This window comes from Balaenoptera physalus, assembly GCF_965194825.1.
Source record: "Balaenoptera physalus genome assembly, chromosome: 2".
Taxonomy (NCBI): domain Eukaryota; kingdom Metazoa; phylum Chordata; class Mammalia; order Artiodactyla; family Balaenopteridae; genus Balaenoptera; species Balaenoptera physalus.
The window spans coordinates 174,914,309-174,933,054 of NC_138883.1; the positions used below are offsets into that span (position 1 = coordinate 174,914,309).

General features: G+C 43.8%; 1 long non-coding RNA gene and 1 pseudogene across 2 annotated transcripts in view; one reads left to right on the forward strand and one right to left on the reverse strand.

Annotated features, from left to right (window-relative positions):
- The window catches only part of LOC309656471, a 518,263-nt gene that overhangs the window by 358,342 nt on the left and 141,175 nt on the right, over positions 1 to 18,746 (forward strand). The window lies entirely within an intron of this gene.
- Positions 1,443 to 3,180, reverse strand: LOC309656445 (deoxycytidylate deaminase-like; annotated as a pseudogene). The gene is made up of 2 exons: positions 2,489 to 3,180; positions 1,443 to 2,306 (listed from the first exon to the last, which is right to left on the reverse strand). The product of its transcript is annotated as a deoxycytidylate deaminase-like (transcript).

Sequence of the window (18,746 nt, forward strand, 5' to 3'; positions counted from 1 at the left end):
CGTAATTTCCACGGCATTCCATCCATCAAACCAGCCACAGAGACCACCCAAATTCCAGGGTGGAGAATTAGACTCTACCTCTCCACGTGGAAGTGGCAAGGTCACATTACAGAAGAGCATGTGGAATGAGAGCGAACGTTGTGGCCATCTTTGGAAAATACAGGAGGTTGAAACCAGAAGTCCCAATCAAAACTGACTTAAGATGATAAAAAAACCTGAATAGTCTTTCTTAAAAGAAAATATCGAGAACAGGGGACTTCCCTGGCGGTCCAGTGGTTAAGACTTCACCTTCCAGTACAGGGCGTGCGGGTTCGATCCCTGGTCAGGGAGCTAAGATGCCACATGCCTCGCAGCCAAAAAACCAAATCATAAAACAGAAGGAATATTGTAACAAATTCAGTAAAGACTTTAAAAGGTCCACGTCAAAAAAAAGAAAAGAAAATATCAAGAACAGATATCTCAACAGTTGAATTCCACCAAATATGTAATGTATACATTCCAAATCATCACAAACATTTTCAAATCATAAAAATGAGAGAACCTTTTCTAACTCATTATATGAATAAAGCATAACCTTAATCCCCAAATGAGACAAAGACCCAGTAGGAGATGAACACTGCAGGTCAACTTTCTTCATGGATAGAGATGCAAATATCCTCACAAAACATCAGCACACTAACTTGTGTTGGCTGAGGTTCTTTGAACAGCAAAAGATGGAATTAGATGTACAAGAGATTTATTTTTTTATTTTTTATTTTTTTTGCGGATTTTAATAAAATTTTAATAATGTTGGTAAGGAGCCAAATCACAAATGCCCCAGAATATGGAATCCAAAACCTCAGAGACGAAATAAAAACTCATAAAGATGTAAGAGCACTTTAAAACGGTCATAATCTTTAGGATAAAGAAACCATTTTCTCAGCGAAGGTACTGAGCACATTTAATAAAAATGAAATGAGATTAAAGACAAGGTGCACTGCTACCCATTCCCCAAATCGAAGTGATTAGGAAGGTGAGATGTATGCCAATGAAGGCAGGGCGCCAGGAGCACAAGTGAGCTCCCATCACCAAGAGATGTGGACGGAACTGACATCTCCTCACATCCCTTTCACTTACAGGATAGGAGACAGCAGCCCTGGAAATGAACCGTGCTGGCACGTGGGGCAGCCGGTGCGGGCCTCCGCCCCCCGGGCAGGCTGTGGACCTGGGGGCAACGCAGGGCGACGGGCTGCCTTCCCCGGGAACGACTCATTACTCAAATAAACTAATGTAAGAGCTCCGTTGTCACCCACAACGCCAGAGTAAGAAGCACGAACAACAGAGGTCCCCACCGCGCAGAGGCGCTCCGCGCACCGCCCTGTGGGGAGCAGGACAGCAGAGCCGGGAAAGAACGCCCGCTCAGTTGCACTCATCATCTGCCAGGACGAAGGCGCACCCCGTCCAGGGCTTTTGGGTGGGCGGCTGGGCGGCTGGGGGCTCCCTCAGCTCTCGAAAGCAAACACTTAAATGCTGCGTCTTGCGGCTCCTTTCTTTTCCCCAAGGGCGTTACATGCCATGCTTCATTCGGCCCGATGTTCAGATCAGCGTGTCTGCTCATGCCGGTAGGAACACAGCCACAGTTATTTGTCCTCCCAGCACACGTGGCGCTGAAGAGCGGCTGTGAAACGCAGTGGACGACGCACGGCTGATGCCCTTCTGCGCAGCCGTGCGCGTCCCAGAGAACCGGGAGACGGGAGGGGAGGCGCCGCTCCAGCCCCGTGCGCACCCACAGCTCCTGTATTTTAAACCCTAAATCGATGGTTTCAACAGATGCAGATTCCACGTGACAGGAGAGCGAGTCAGGAAGATGTGAGCTTTTACATTCTTTAGATGTCGACTTTTGCCGTCCCGGCTATTAAAAAGTTATGTGTAACTTTAAGATGAAAGGCATTAGCAGCTTCTTAGAAGAGGATAATCCCAATCTTCTGGAGGTTTAATGAGATGTAACTCACTGGAGCTTCTGACTCGGTCTGCTGTTAATTGAATCAAAGTCAGTGACAATCTGGCTGCACTTTGGTGTGAATTTCCCGAAGGAAACCCCGGCCGTTTCAAACACGAGCCTCGCGGCTGTTGTCTCACTGCTGTCGTGGTATTTATCAGACATGAAAATAACTTCTTTTATCCCTGCCTGGATGATGAGCTTAGCACATTCATCACACAGGAACAAGGCGACATACATGGTACAGCCTTTCACATCTGCTGAGTTCTTGTTCAGAACGGCATTCGGCTTGGCGTGGCACATCAGTCAATGAACTTTTACTGAGGGCCTACTCTGGCTCAGACAGGATACAGACCCTGGTCCACCGTCCTCCCCAGGCCTCCCGTCTTCAGGGGACGTTGTAAGTGTCCCTGTGAGTCCTGCAGCAGCTCTGCAATCCTGCAGGCAGAGAGCTGAGCTGGGGCCTCTCAGGAGACGCTGGCAGTGCTCACCTTAGCCTATGAACACCACGATTTAGCTGTGTGTAGAAATGAACAGTCTCCGGCACTGTTAAGAAAATCGTAAGGGTATTTGGTATCCAGTATACTCTCCGCTGTCCCCCTCCAAGGCAAGAGGTCGTCACTACAGCCATTTGGCATTCCATTGTACCCAGTGCCCACAATCTTGTTTTCTGCATTCACGATGCAGGCTCCGACCTGGGAATTTGGATCTTTGCTCCTCTGTGCCGATAAGAAGGCCACTGCCATGAAATACTCAGGCCATTCCAAATAGTCATCACGTTTTTCACAGGGAAATTCGCTCATGCTGGGTCGGCTTAGGGTTGGCGCTCGCTGGTGCCCTGCAGCCCCGCTGCAGAACGGATGCAGGGAGACACGTCTGGTCACCGGCCCGGCCGCAAGCCACGCTCCTCCCGCCCCTCGATGCCGACCCCGGGACGCACCCACGCGGCCCCGCCGCCCACGTGGCAGCTCCTCTCGGACCCCCCGGAGGCCGCGGCGCGCCCCGCGAGGTTGCCCAAGCGCCCCCGGCCCCGCGCCGTTTCCCCGGCAGCACGTTGGACCGGGAGGGGGCGTCCCCGCGGCCGCCCACTGCCCCGGCCGCCCCTCCGCTCCCGGCCCGCGACCTGCAGGCCGGCGCCCGTCCCCACTGCCCAAGAGATTTATTTTGATGGATAAATGGGAAGACATAGGAAGAGATAGGTGAGCCTTTAGGTTGCAATACAGGTCTGACACCAGTGAAAGGAGAGAGGGAAGGATGGAATCGTAGGAGTAGCCTCAGACTGCAGTGTTGATTTAAGAAAGTTCCAGCAAAGCCTATGGAAGGTCCTCAAGTCAGGGGTTGGTTAGAAGAGTCCCATGTCGCACAGGAATGGGTCAGTACTATAATCTTCACCGTGTTCAGTCACTGGTTTGCGAGCAGCCCAGGGGAAGTGTGTCCTTGACCCAAATGTGGTGGTGAATCCAGAGGGATGACAGTAGGGCCATGAGTCAATTATGTTTCTTGAAACAGGAGATGTAAGTGATGAATCTTCCTTATCACTACACAAATCAAGCAATATATTTAAAAACAATACTTATGTATTCTAAACATAGAAAATAATAAATGTTGCGTATAGCTCAGGGGTACAAGAGTATTTTAATATTAAAACTGATTAACATAATTTAACATTTTGACATATGAAAGGAGAAAACCATGATTCACTTAATAGACACAGAAAAAAGTTTCATAAAAGTCAACACCTAATTAATATAAAAACTTTTAGAAGAATAAGAATATAGAGGGACTTCCCTGGTGGCACCGTGGTGAAGCATCTGCCTGCCAATTCAGGGGACACGGGTTCAATCCCTGGTCTGGGAGGATCCCACATGCCACGGAGCAACTACTGAGCCTGCGCTCTAGAGCCCGCGAGCCACAACTACTGAAGCCTGCACACCTAGAGCCTGTGTTCCACAACAAGAGAAGCCACCGCAATGAGAAGCCTGCGCACCGCAACCAAGAGTAGCCCCCGGTCGCTGCAACTAGAGAAAGCCCGCGCGCAGCAATGAAGACCCAGCGTGGCCAAAAATAAATAAATAAAATAAATAAATTTAAGAATATAGAGAATATTTCTTAACTCAATATGAGGTAGCTATAAGAAAGCAAAAGTAAACATAAAAAACAATGGCGAAATAATATAATTATTCCCTTTAAGATCAAGAAAAACAGGGATACCCGCTATCCCTGCTCCTATTCAATACTGTACTACAGGGAAAAAGAATTAAAGACATAGCAATAGAAAGAAGAGATAAAACTGTCATTAATTGCAAATAATATAATTGCTTATTTGGAAAACCCAAAACTATCTACAGATAAATTATGTGCGAAGAAAAGCAAAGAGTTGAGAAGAAATAAGATACTCTTTTAGATAAAATAAACACCACATTAGAAAGACATGTCTTACCAGATAGGGCTATAGTAAAATATAATAGTGTAGTATTGGTGTAGAGATAGACATCAAGAGAATACACAGTAAGTCCCCTATATACGAACGAGTTCTGTTCCAAGAATGCGTTCTTAAGTCCAATTTGTTCATAAGTCCAACAAAGTTAGCCTAGGTACCCAACTAACACAATCAGCTATACGGTACTGTACTGTAATAGGTTTATAATACTTTTCACACAAATAATACATAAAAAACAAACACAAAAAATAAAGAAAACATTTTTAATCTTACAGTACAGTACCTTGAAAAGTACAGTAGCACAGTACAAGAGCTGGCATCCAGGGGCTGGCATCGAGTGAACAGGCAGACACGTGAACTAACTTACGTGATTGGACACGTGAACACAGCACATTCGCAACTGAAAGTTCGCAACTTGAAGGTTCGTATGTAGGGGACTTACTGTTATATAGAGTACCCCCAAATAAACCCATGGATCTTAGTTTGGGCTGCTATAACAAAATATCATAGACTGACTGTCTTAAACAACAAAGGTTTACGTCTCACAGTTCGGGAGGCTGAGAAGCCCAAGATCAAGGTGCTGGTAGATTTGGTGTCTGGTAAGAGCCCACTTCCTGGTTTGCAGATGGCCGTCTTCTTCCTTTGTCCTCATATGGCAGAGAGAGAGAGATTGAAAGCTAGCTAGCTCTCTGGTTGCTTCTTATAAGGGCACTAGTCCCACTGCGAGGACCCCATCCTTATCACCTCATCTAACCCTAATAACCTCCAAAGGCCCCTCCACATATCTTCACATTGGGGTTTAGGGCTTTCAACCTATGAATCTTGAGGGCACACAAACATTCAGTTCATAACACCAAGTACATGGAAATTTGCTTTATGATAGAGTGAGCACTGTTCTAACATACATTAATTGGAAAATCATCTTGAGAAGGACCCTTGAAGGGGAGATGCACCATGGTATATCCAAAACTTTTTCTGAAGCCTTTCTGTAATAGAGACCCAATCTTCTCTTTCAGCCATTGCCTTCCTGAACTTGAAGCAATGAGTATCTCCTTGAGGAAAAGAGATGATAACTGGATGGTTTTAATGTCCCTTTAGGAGTTGTCAAAGATTTTGACACTTCACAAATTCCATACCTAATAGTTCACTGTCTATGAACAAAATTAACTTTTTAAATTTAATTTTTATTTTATATTGGAGTACAGTTGATTTACAATGTTGTGTTAGTTTCAGGTGTACAGCAAAGTGGTTCAGTTATACATATACATATATCCACTCTTTTTCAGATTCTTTTCCCATTTAGATTATTACAGAATATTGAATAGAGTTCCCTGGGCTATACAGTAGGTACTTGTTTTTAGATTTTTTTTAGATTCCACATATAAGTGATAGCATGTGATATTTGTCTTTCTCTGTCTGACTTACTTCACTTAGCATGATAATCTCTATGTCCATCCATGTTGCTGCAGAGGGCATTATTTCATTCTTTTTTTATGGCTGAGCAATATTCCATTGTATATATAGACCACATCTTCTTTCTCCATTCATCTGTCGATGGACACTTAGGTTGCTTCCATGTCTTGGCTGTTGTAAATAGTGCTGCTATGAACATAGGGATGCATGTATCTTTTTGAATTATAGTTTTGTCTGGATATATGCCTAGGAGTGGGATTGCTTGATCATATGGAAACTCTATTTTTAGTTTTTTAAGGCACCTCCATACTGTTCTCCATAGTAGATGCACTGAGAAGCACGCATTTTAAGGGCAGAGGACCCGCAAAGCTATAACATGGCCCGGATGTACTAACCAGAATCAGCAGTAACTAGCTTACCTTTGGTAAATGGGTGTCCACACCGTTGGTCACATGTGTAGCCTCTGAGTCTGCCACTGTGGCCACTCCATTTATGTGACTATTGTTCCAGTTCTAAGACAGAGGATAATGATGGCTGGCTAACGTCAGTTGCAGAGTCATTCTGTCTCCTTGGGTGTTCGGTGTCTCTTCTGTGCTGGGATGTGTTCTGGTCAGCATTAATTGATACAAAAATCTTCACACCGTGCATCTCCCATATTCCTGTCCATATGCTTCTACCCCAGCCCTCCTTGCGTCTAACAGTCCAGTCCTTTTCTTTCCAGGAACTCGGCCAGCCTGCCGCGCTGTGGGTCTCAGCCCAGGAATCTCTACATAGTCTCATCTCGGGCTGCTTCACCTTCTACGCCAGGTGCATCACTTGCATCCCTGCTCCTTAGGAAGATTTTTGCCCTCCCCACTAGCTTTCGAGGCCACCCCTGAATGTGGCTGCAGTAGAGCACCAAGTAGTTCAGCCCCTACCCGCAAACTGAGCCAACCCATCTGTACACCAGGTGCAAGTTTTTGCTGGTTGTACGGCACCTCGCCCCCAAATGGCCACAGGTGAGCAGGGGAAGGCCTACTAATGCAACCACAGACGGTGACACGGGTGTGTGGGCTGCCAGCTCCTGCAGCGTGCCTGTGCTCTCCGCTCCTGCTCAGGCTCCGCTCTGGATGCACCATTGCCATCTCTTCTAGGCTCCATAATGAGAAGACGTAATTCTCCATTGCAGACGCAATGGCCTTCCTTTAGAACACAGGGGGTCTGTGTAGTAGTTCTCCCCCCAGGGCTCTCCATAAACTACAGGCTCCTCCAACACGAGAGAGTCGGCTGGATTTTTATGGCCAGAGCATCAAGGCTCTTGTACCACAGTCTGGTGGTACCTGCTGCGGAGTCTCTTCCTACTGCGGGCTCCACAAAGCCGGCAGCCTTGTGTGGTACCTGGTGTTTGGACCACAGCAGCATTCCCATGTGGAATACGTCTCAGTGATCCAAGGAAACCTAACAGGTAATGTGCTCTCTTCTTCCGGAAAAAAGATGTAAGATGCAGTAACAGTTTTTCACTTTGGAGGGAATATCCAGGCTTGCCCCTGACCACTGGACCCCACTGCTTTACTGAAATGGCAGGGCCCTGACTGTGACAGGGTTTACCGCCCGTCCTCCATTTCTTAGCAAGGTCTCCAGTGTACCAGCCACGTCTTCCTTTCCCGGCCCGATCAGCATGGCGGCACTGATGTAGTGGACCCATGTGATGGTCCTAGGGATCTCCAGATCTCTTTGGGTTACATCACGACTGAGGGTGGGAGACTGCACGGAAGCCTGGAGCAAAACTGTAAATGACTGCTCCTGTCCTTTCCGTATGAATGCAAATTGTTTCCGACAAGAACAGAAAATAGCCCCACCATGCCTGGGTCAAATCAACGTCTGCACGCCGTTTCCCTGAGGCATTTATTAATCTGCTGTAGCAATAATGCAGCATCCAGCACAGTAGATGAAACTGGGGATGCAGCGAGTTTCTGCAAGGCTCGTGCTGGTAAATTAAATGGAGATATGACAGAAACCGCCACCATTGTATTCTTTTGGTTTTCAATGGTGGCATTTATGTTTGCCGGCCCCCTGGGATACGACACCGTTTGTGATTTAATATCTTGACTGGGAGGGTGGAGAGGGGTAGTTTCCATCTGGCCTTTCCTAACCACGACAGCTGTCACCTCGTAGACCACAGTCCCAATGTGACTACTCTAACTGTCATGTATGTCCATTTCCGTGACACACTCAGGGGCTGGGAAAATGACCAGTGGGTGATTCTTGTAGACACAGCGGACCCACTGTGAGCTGGACTTTATCCAGGACTTTATGCATGTCCTGGACCCCATAATCCTCCATTCCAGCAAGGAGGCCATGGAATTGTCAATGCACGCCCTGTGTCCAAAAGCCCTCAAAAAGTCTGGTTATTCCTCTTCCCCCGGAGTACAGTCACTCAAATGACTGCAGGTCCTTTTAGATGAAGGACTTGGGGACAATTGCAGGAATTACTGCTGAAGGATTTCAGGGTTCTTTCTCTAGGGGCCCGGCCACCTCTAGAGTCAAAGTGTTCTAGATCTGAACATTGGCTCAAGTCACAACTGAGCAAGAGATCAGAACATTTTATTAGATGATTGCCATCTGCCTTCTGTGCCTCAATTCTTGCCTTCTTTGGGTTAGAGAAATTAAGAAGCACCCTTGCTGGGTGATTGTCTACTTTGCCCATAAGGAAGCCAGGGTCTATTAACCATCTCCACCACTTCCTGTGGGTTGAGTCTCTTTAGCTGCCCTTCCAACCTTGCCAGCCATGATGGTAATTGCAGCTCCGTGGCTTCTGATGGTTAAGGGACCCTTCATGGCTCCATCCTTAACGTCTGTTAACAAACCCAGCTCTGTGTCTGTCTCACAGAGCCCTGGCCGGCAGATTCATCTTGCCACCTGTTTTCTCTGACCACTCCTGGTCCCAACTGTGTCTGTTCAGGTCTTCCAAGAAGTAGAGGCCAAAAAGGAACTGCTATACAAAAGATTTGTTGGATGAGGGACTTCCTTGGTGTTCCAGTGGTTAAGACACGGCGCTTCCATTGCAGGGGGCGTGGGTTCAACCCCTGGTCGGGAAACTAAGATCCCACATGCCACACGGCGTGGAACACAATGTTATTAAATAAATAAATAAATAAATAAAGACATTGTAAAAAAAAAAAAAGATTTGTTGGATGAAATACCTATGAAGGACAAAGGGAGCTAGAGAAGTAGGGAGGGAGAAGCTTCAGACCACACGGCAGGTCTGACGTCTGTGAAAGGAGGGAGGGAAGGAAGAATTGGATAGGAAGAGGCTCTGATTACAGTGCTGCTCTAAGAAAAGTCTTGGCCAGACCAATGGGGAGTCTTGAGCAAAAGGCATCCTTTCGAGAAACCTTGCATCCAACAAATGGCCCTATTCTAGCACACATGCTATGCTCAGTCGTTGGCTGGGAATGGTCTCATGGCAGCATTGATTGAGAATGAATGGAGAGGTAGATCCCAAAAAGTGCCAGTTGGAGACAGTCAATGAGCTACATGCCACAGTGGGTTCTCTCGAAGGGAGTTTTGAACCACTGCGGTCACCCCACCCAGGACCACACAGTAATTCTTGTTAAAGAAGAATATTTCCTTAGATGCAACATAACCTGCAAAGATTCCTCTCACTCTCCAATGAGGAGAAACGATTACATTATTAGACAGAGCAGTGTCTGTCCCTCTTTCATTCTCTTGTTTTTCAGACGGTGTCCTGGCTCTGTGTGCATTTGAGAAAAGAAACCCATTACTTACTCATCCATCTCCTGATGGCCTCTCTTTAGCTACATGAAGGCCCTGCTCAAGTTTTTAAATGATCATTTTCCTTTAAGATCACCTCCTCAAAGAGACTTAACTTTCTTCTTCACTTTCCATTCCTTTACCTTATTTTTCTCCACAACACTTATTATTGTCTATAATGTTAGTCTGTATTTGTGTGTTTGTTGTTCAGTTTCCTGTGTCCCCTGTTTGAATGTAAACTCCATGACAGATGGGACCCCCTTTGTCTTGTTCACTGTCATATCTTTAGTACTCAGCACACACATGCCTGACCCACAGTACGTGCTTAATATATGATGATTAAACGAGTACGTCAAATCTTAGGCAGACCAACCTCCCCAGACACATCTAAAACCAGTCCCTGGAGTAGGGGATGGGGACAGAGAAAAGATGTTTTTCCAGTTGTATTATGGAGATCTCACAATAATCTCATAATACATCAAGGATTATCATACCCATTTTGCAGATGAGTAAACTGAGGTTATACAGAAGTTAAGTAATGCAAAGTCATCCAGCCAGTAAATTATGAAGGTGGGATTTGAATCCAAATCCAAAGTGTGTGCTCTCAACCGCTATAGAATACTGAGAACAACAACAAAAGCCCAAAACCTAGCTTGTGAATAGATGAGTTCTGAGAAACACGAGACTAGCTCCACTTCCAAACTTCTTGAACAGAATGACTCTCACCATCGATTTGCTACATAATAGCTAAATCACAAAAGAGGAGTCAGGAAATAACCCTAAAGCACTTCGAAATTTGCCAACGAACAGCTGATCCTCTTTTGCAAAGTGAACTAAAACTGTTTACTTATCAGGCCTCAGAAGGGCTTAAATGTTCCACACAGAATCTCGAAAATCCAGAGAATCACTGTGTCATTAACTGGTGCCACACTGAATGCTACAGTGTATTTTCCTGGTATTGTAACCTGTCTAGCACCTAATGACTCAGAAAGCGTTACTCTTATTTAATCTCTCTCAGGATTTTTTCCTTACCAAGAAGCTACAAATAACCTCCATTGTCAGTGAAGTTAGTCTCTTCAGATACCTGTCAAATGATTTTTTTTGTGGTTAATCTAAAGCAAAGGTTAAAAAAAAGGATCCATATCATTCTGGAAGGCAAACAAGAAAAAGCACTCCGCTGGGAAGAGTCTAATTGTTATTAGCACACCCGCTGCTGGCAGGAGCACGAAAAAGCCACACAAATCAAACACCAGCTTCTAAAATCAAATGCGCGTCAACTTACATTTTCAGCCTTCTGTTAACCTGATAAATTATTCAACCTTCTTACACATTTAATAAAGCTCTGAAAGCAGGTCCCAGAAAACATTTGCAAATAAAATATAATTTGAGAAATAAATAAAGCCTTGGTAGGAGGCTATGCTCTTACCCGAGGTAACTCTGATGAAAGTACACAAAGTGAGCCATCTGTCTTGCTGATTTCTGAGTTGTTTTCTTCAAAGGGCAGTTCTTTTTGGCTTGGCAGTGAACATGGCGGTAGTTGCTTAATTCCTGGAGAGTGGGGTGTGTTTGATTCACAAGCCAGAGGCTTTATGAAATCTGGCTTTGGTATCCTCAAACGTCTTTTCCCAACTTCTTCACAGAAAGATCTCCTTGGGAGAAAATCCTTCATTTGAATCTTTTTCCATAAAAAAGGTGTGTGTGTGAGAGAGAGAGAGGGAGAGAGGAATAGAGAAAATTGCTTCTGGGTCATAACACCTTTGAAGACACTAGGCTAAGAAGACTGCTCCAACTACGTGAAAATGTAAAACCAATCAAGCAAACAAGCAACAACAGCAACAAAACCCATCTATTCTTCAAGACAATTGATTGCTGACAGAGAACAGCAGGGCAAATACCTAAATGGCCATTGTGGTGCCCAAAGACATACTGACATCTACTGGTAGGTCTAGAAATCACAGGGCTTTTCCAAGGGCCACACTGAGCTGTATGGAATTGGACGGATTAATATCTATTGGACACAACTCAGAACTATTCTAAGTAAAAGATGAATTTATTATGACCATCAAGACTATTTCTGAAAAAAAAGACTATTTCTGAATTTTTCTATTATTTATTACAGTCCTTTTATCTACCAGGTAGATAGAAACTGCTATACTTGAAACATTAAGCTAAAGAGACGCACAGTCAAGGCAAGAGTCAAATGAACCAAACCCCTTTCTATCTTTTTATGATCCCAAAACATACCTCTTCAAAAACAGAGCTTCAAAAAGCAGCAAGAACAGCGGGAATATTGCTCAGTTGGAAGATACACCTGCGTTCAAATCCAGGCACCTCCATTTGGCTTTGTAATTTCTACCAGTTAATCTCTCTGAATCTCAATCTTCCCAGCTGAAAAAGAGGATTAAGAACACCTACCTGGAATGACAACTAGAGGCAATTAACACAAAGTGCCTTGCTCACATTAAATACTCAATCATATTTTACTTTATCATATTTTAAGAACAGGAAACTTTCTGGGGCCATTTGGCTCCTGACTGACCAAGCTGCAATTTGGGAGAGCGCTTCTCATACTTTAACTTGCACAAGAATCATCAGGAAATCTTGTTGAAGTGAAGGTTCTGATTCAATACGTCAGGAGCAGGGCTGAGATACCGAATTTCTAGCCCGCTCCCAGGTGATGCTGCAGCGGGTCCAGGACTCTACGGAGTAGCACGGATCCATGGGGCCCACCGCCCTCTGGTGGTCAGGAGTTTTGAGACCGCCTCTATTGATTGCCTTCTTCTCTGAGGGAATTTCTTTTTTTTATTGAAGCATCGTTGATTTACAATATTGTGTTAGTTTTAGGTGTACAGCAAAGTGATTCAGTATTTTTGCAGATTATATTCCATTACATGTAATTACAAAATAAGGGGTATAATTCTCTGTGCTATACATTATATCCTTGTTGCTTATCTATTTTATCTGTCTTAGTAGTTCATATCTGTTAATCCCATACCCCTAATTTGTCCTTCCGCCGTTCCCTCTTCCCTTTGTAAACCTAGGTTTGTCTTCTATGTCTGTGAGCCTGTCTGTTTTGCATATACATTCAGCTGTATTATTTTTAGATTCCACATATAAGTGATATCATATATTTGTCTATCTCTGACTTATTACACTAAGCATAATGTTCCCTAAGTCCATCCACACTGCTGCAAATGGCATTATTTCATTTTTTTATGGCAGAGTAATATTCCATTGTGTAAATATACCACATCTTCTTAATCCAATCGTCTGCTGATGGGCACTTGCATGGCTTCCATGTCTTGGCTATAGTAAATAATGCCGCTCTGAACACTGGGGTGCATGTATCTTTTTGAATTAGTGTTTTCATTTTTTCTGGATGTATACTCAGGAGTGAAATTGCTGGGTCTTATGGTAGCTCTGTTTTCAGTTTTTTGAGGCACCTCCATACTGTTCTCCATAGTGGCTGCACCAACTTACATTCCCACCAACAGTATATGAGGGTTCCCTTTCTCCACACCCTCTCCAGCATTTATCTGTGTTCTTCTTGATGATGGCCATTCTGACCAGCGTGAGGTGATACCTCCTTGTAGTTTTGATTTGCATTTCTCTAACAATTAGCAATGTTGAGCATCTTTTCATGTGCCTGTTAGCCATCTGTATGTCGTCTTTGGAAAAATGTCTATTCAAGTCTTCTGCCCGTTTTTTTGATTGGGTTGTTTGGTTTTTTTGACAATGAGTTGTATGAGCTGTTTGTATATTTTGGACATTATCCCCTTGTCAATTGCATCGTTTGCAAATATTTTCTCCCATTTTGTAGGTTGTCTTTTTCTTTTGTTGATGGTTTCCTTTGCTGTGCAAAAGCTCTTTAATTAGGTCCCGTTTGTTTATTTTTGCTTTTATTTCTTTTGCCTTAGGAGACTGATCCAAGAAAATATTACTATGATTTATGTCAAAGAGTGTTCTGCCTATGTTCTCTTCTAGGAGTTTTATGGTTTCAGGTCTTACATTTAGGTCTTTAAACCATTTTGAGTTTATTTTCATATATGGTCTGAGGGAATTTTTTAGATGGGGGTAAGTATCTCTGAAAACTTCAGTCATTCCAATACATGGACAAAGAGTGCATTAAAATGCTCTAGATGAAGATGAATTTGGCTGATGTAGAAAAACTGAAAACTTCATTCTCACGCCTTTCCAGTTTATGGATTTCACTTCTCGTAAGAGAGACAAGGCATTTGCTTCTGATCAAATTACCCCCGTAAGAGGGGTTTGGCAAACTAAAGCCCAGCAGTTAATTTGTTCTGTTGCAATTCTGGGCTTTCTGCAGAATCTGGCCTCAGTGAGTGATTCAGATCATGGGCCTTGGAGTCACAAAGGAGTTTGCATCCTGGCTTTGCCATCTGTAAGGTCTCGGTCAAGTTCCTAAACTTGTCTAAGCTGTAGTTTTCTCAGAGTATATTGTGAAAGTTTAACGAGATAATACGGATACGACTTTAGCACATACACCGCTCAATAAATGATAGTGTTATTATTGTTTTCATGACAAAATCACACAGCTGACATTTCCTCTTGCTTTTTAAATATAGTGCTGCCACTTTGGGGAAGTGGATGTTAGAAAAGGCAGTGGGACATTACAGAATGAGGTTTTGGAGAAAGCAAGAGCTGGTTTAAATCCCAGTTCCACCACCAGCTGGGATAACTTCCAGCAACATAGTATAACATCTCTGAGCCTCAGGGTCCAACTGCACAACAGGCAATTATAGTCTACTTGGGTGGTCTGAGAATTAGAGATGTTAGTTGAGTTAGTTTATTATACATAATAAAAAGCCCTTAAGACCAACTGTTACTAATATCAACGAGAAAAACATTGTATTCTGAATCAGAAGACTTGGGTTCTAGAATTCCTCATTTTTCTGACTTTCCTACCTCAATACACAGCATTTTAGACAAAGCAATGAATATCCCTGGACTAGTAAACTACAGATGGAGACAGGAATTGTGGCCCTACCTGTTGGTTACAGGGTAACTGTGTGAGTCAGGTTTTTAAAAATTATTTCTATTTTAACCAGTTAATTAATGTTAACACATTAAATTGTATTTTAAAATATTTTTAGTCCCGTGCCGTTTTTTAAAGTACACAGAATGCCTTCCTTATGTATTATCACAATTATTTTGTACCACAATGTCATAAGGATGGGTATATTTGCATTTTCTACAGATAGAACAGCGGTTCAGAAAGATTAAGTAGCTTGTTTGAGACCACGGAGTTGGCAAATAAACAAATAAATAAATAAACTCAGGTGTCCTTACTCTCTCCGAAATGATACTAGAGATTTTGGGAAGCAAAAAGTACTATTTAAGTGAGCTCATGAAAATGTTTCATGTTTTCGCCACTAAAATTGCAACCTAACATGGAATGGTTGTGACTTTTGATCGCCATGACCAACTGATGAAGGCACTGTTGGTGGCCTCGAAGGACATGGGTTTAAATCCCGGCACTGCTACTTTCTGGGGGTGACACTGGGCAAGTCACCCTCTCTCAGAACCTCAAGTGAGCTGTAAAAGGGAGACTTTGAGCTGGATAATAGCTAAGATTCTTTTTTTTTTTTTTTTTCTTTCTAATTGGTCATAAGGGTGGTAGCCATTGGCAGAGGAAAAGAGATAAGATGGAATGTAAGCATACATTATAGTCTCCATTTTATTTTTTTATTTTTTTAATACGTATTTATTTATTTATTTTTGGCTGCTTTGGGTCTTCGTTGCTGCACGCGGGCTTTCTCTAGTTGTGGCGAGCAGGGGCTACTCTTTGTTGCGGTGTGCAGGCTTCTCATTGCGGTGGCTTCTCTTGTTGTGGAGCACAGGCCCTAGGTGCGTGGGCTTCAGTAGTTGTGGCATGTGGGCTCAGCACTTATGGCCCACGGGCTCTAGAGTGCAGGCTCAATAGTTGTGGTGCATGGGCTTAGTTGCTCTGTGGCATGTGGGATCTTCCCGGACCAGGGCTCGAACCCATGTCCCCTGCATTGGCAGGTGGATTCTTAACCACTGCGCCACCAGGGAAGCCCTATAGTCTCCATTTTAGATCAGCTTGTCCTTGAATGTTGGGGCCTCACGCCATCCAAATGGCTGTCCAACATTCACATGACCCTTCTTCTACCACCCAATCCTCCCTTTTTTCAAAATTTTTCATTTTATTTTTTGGCCGTGCCACTTGGCATGCGGAATCTTAGTTCCCCGACAAGGGATTGAACCCTCGCCCCCTGCAGGGCAAGCGTGGAGTCTTAACCACTGGACCGCCAGGGAAGTCCCTATCCTCCCTTTTAGGAAATCTCCCATAGTATGGAAATCTTTCTCCTGAGGTCTACATGAGCAGGTATTTCCTCTTTGTACCGCAAAGCAGTCAGGGAACCAAGACTCTCCGTGGCCTTCAGGGTCTCGGTGAGGGTTAGGAAAGCAGAGGGATGGCTGGAGTTCATAGGCACAGCCTCATTACTGATGATGGTGGACGAGACTCCAGTGTTACCTCTTGTACGGTTCCTGCTGTCCAGTTTTCTCACGCTTCTGTGCTTCTTGGCTTTTTTTTTTTTTTTTTAATTTATTTATTTATTTATTTATGGCTGTGTTGGGTCTTCGTTTCTGTGCGAGGGCTTTCTCTAGTTGTGGCAAGCGAGGGCCACTCTTCATCGCGGTGCGCGAGCCTCTCACCATCGCGGCCTCTCTTGTTGCGGAGCACAGGCTCCAGACGCGCAGGCTCAGTAATTGTGGCTCAGGGGCCCAGCTGCTCCACGGCATGTGGGATCTTCCCAGACCAGGGCTCGAACCCGTGTCCCCTGCATTAGCAGGCAGACTCTCAACCACTGTGCCACCAGGGAAGCCCCTTCTTGGCTTTTTTTCCAAGCTTGGTCCGCCAGCTCTGCTGTCATCACAATAAGTTCCCTTTACGTCGAAGAAAGCCAGAATTAAATTCTGCTGCTTGCCACTAACACCCAGACTAACTACAGGAGAAATTAACATCCATTTTACATTTTCTTCTTTGCTAAAGCTACTGCCAAGATTCTTGTGATAAGCTGAGCAAACACAATTCACACCATCGTTCACAACTGTGCAATATACAAGAGGCACTAAGAAGGGCAGGCTAAAGAATTAAAAAGTAGTTCCCCTTCCTATAAACATTTTAATCTGAATGCTACGTCACCCTCCGTGAGTCAGGCATTCATGTCCCTCTCTAAAAATGTACCACCACGCTAATAAATGAAAATCTGTTCGATGAGGCATATTTATGGACGTGACTGGCACCTTACAATACAGTGAGTGTAGCTGAGAAGTGCTATGTGCTTTGTAAATTTAGAACGGCATTTCCTAAATGTCAAGTGTTTATTACCTGGAAAAAAGAAAGGGAAAACAACTCTACGTTTGAAACATGTTGTGCAGCTTCCTTGATGAGACATTTTAAGGACCATTAGTTGTCTAAATAGAAATTGTATTTTAGAGAGGGGGAGAATATGAAAGACTGTTCTCTAGTTTAAGATTATACCCTGTACCTTGCAATAAAGCTGTAAACTCAAGCAGGCATGCTGCACTCTGGTTATTTTTCCTTATTCTGCCCCTTCAAGCCTCGTTCTTCACCTTAAAAACAAAGGCGTATGAAAGCATTGAGCACACGGCCAGCCTCACTGAGGCCTTACTTAATAGATGTGATTCCTTACTGTTCTCTTTCCCTTAAAGGGCAGCGTAAATTCTGTGACTGTCATCTGAGGGTTAAAAAAAAAAAAGTTCATCTCTGAATTTCATGGAAATTTTAGGGACTCTGAATTTCATGAACTTGATGTATCATATACTGTGGTTCCTGGAAATGGATTTTGTCAGAAGGGAATGATCATTTTGAAAAGAAATTCTGCTCAAGATTTTCAAAAAGGATAATCAGATAAAAAAACGTTGGTTTTCTATCTCTGATGAACTAGCCAGATTTTCGTCTTCATCTGGTTTCTTTTCCATTCTTTCTGCTTTAATAGAGTACTCTAGGGGGTAGAAATATCTAATTGTGTAGAGGTCAGCTTCAGAGCTTTCAGGTCTCCAAGAAGTTCCGTTGCTGTTTCGCAGGATGGTTTATGACACGGATTATTCAAGGAACCCTCTCCTCAACTGATTCTTTCATTTTTACTCATCTTTTGTTGTGCAGAGTCTGGGGTGTACCCAGGCTCAGAGCTGATATTTCCTAGAAATTAATGTCAAGACATTAATTGTGCAAGATGTGCTCCCCCAAGTTAAAAATATCAAGGACAGTCATCTCCGATGGATGGATCCTTTGTGATAAGAACACTCATGGATAAGTCAACAAATGATTCTTGTAGAAGAAAGCTGTTTGAACTGGATTCTCTTGACCTCACTTTCATTGACTGCAGAGTTGATGTCAGAATGATTATCTCCCTCTCAATCTCTAAAACTTTTCTTATGTCTGTGCCTGACACTAGGAGCTGGAAAATCTTAGATGAATCACCAATCAGCTGACAATTATTACCCATACTACATGTGAGGAACAACAGAGCAGGGCAGGGAATTTACAATGGTGACACATCTTTTTTGAAAAATGCAGAGTTCATCATTGGCAAAGTGTGCATGTATCACAACAATTAAGGTATTAGATACCTCTAAAGAAAAGAGACAATCTAGTGGTAGGAAACAGGGAGTCCCTTTAATGGGACTATATAGCACAAAAGGGTACGGCATGATGGCAGACGCTGGCTGGCTTCCCAAAGAGGAAACAGTCCACCCCTGCATTGGGAGAAATGCAGACTCTTGAAGCAGGAGAATGGAAATCAGACAACTGGTCAAGAGGCTCAATCTCCAATGGTAAACCATGATGCTAGTGGCTTTATTAGCTTTGTACCTGGTTTGCTAATGTGGTCGTTTCAATACAGCAAATCATGCTGTTATTCTTCGACATCAAACTCATCTCTCAGGTGGCTTGCTGGCTCTCTCCGGACAGCTTTCCTGTGATTTAAAGAATTTAGGATCTTCTGGAGGATCTCTAGGATGAAGACTTCTGGTTCTTGGATTACAACTGAGAGATGAAATAGAACCCTCTTGTACGAGACAGCAGTGCTCCTTTGGAGGAAAGGCTACTAGAAAGTTAAAGATTCAGACCAGCGTCTATAGTGATTAACA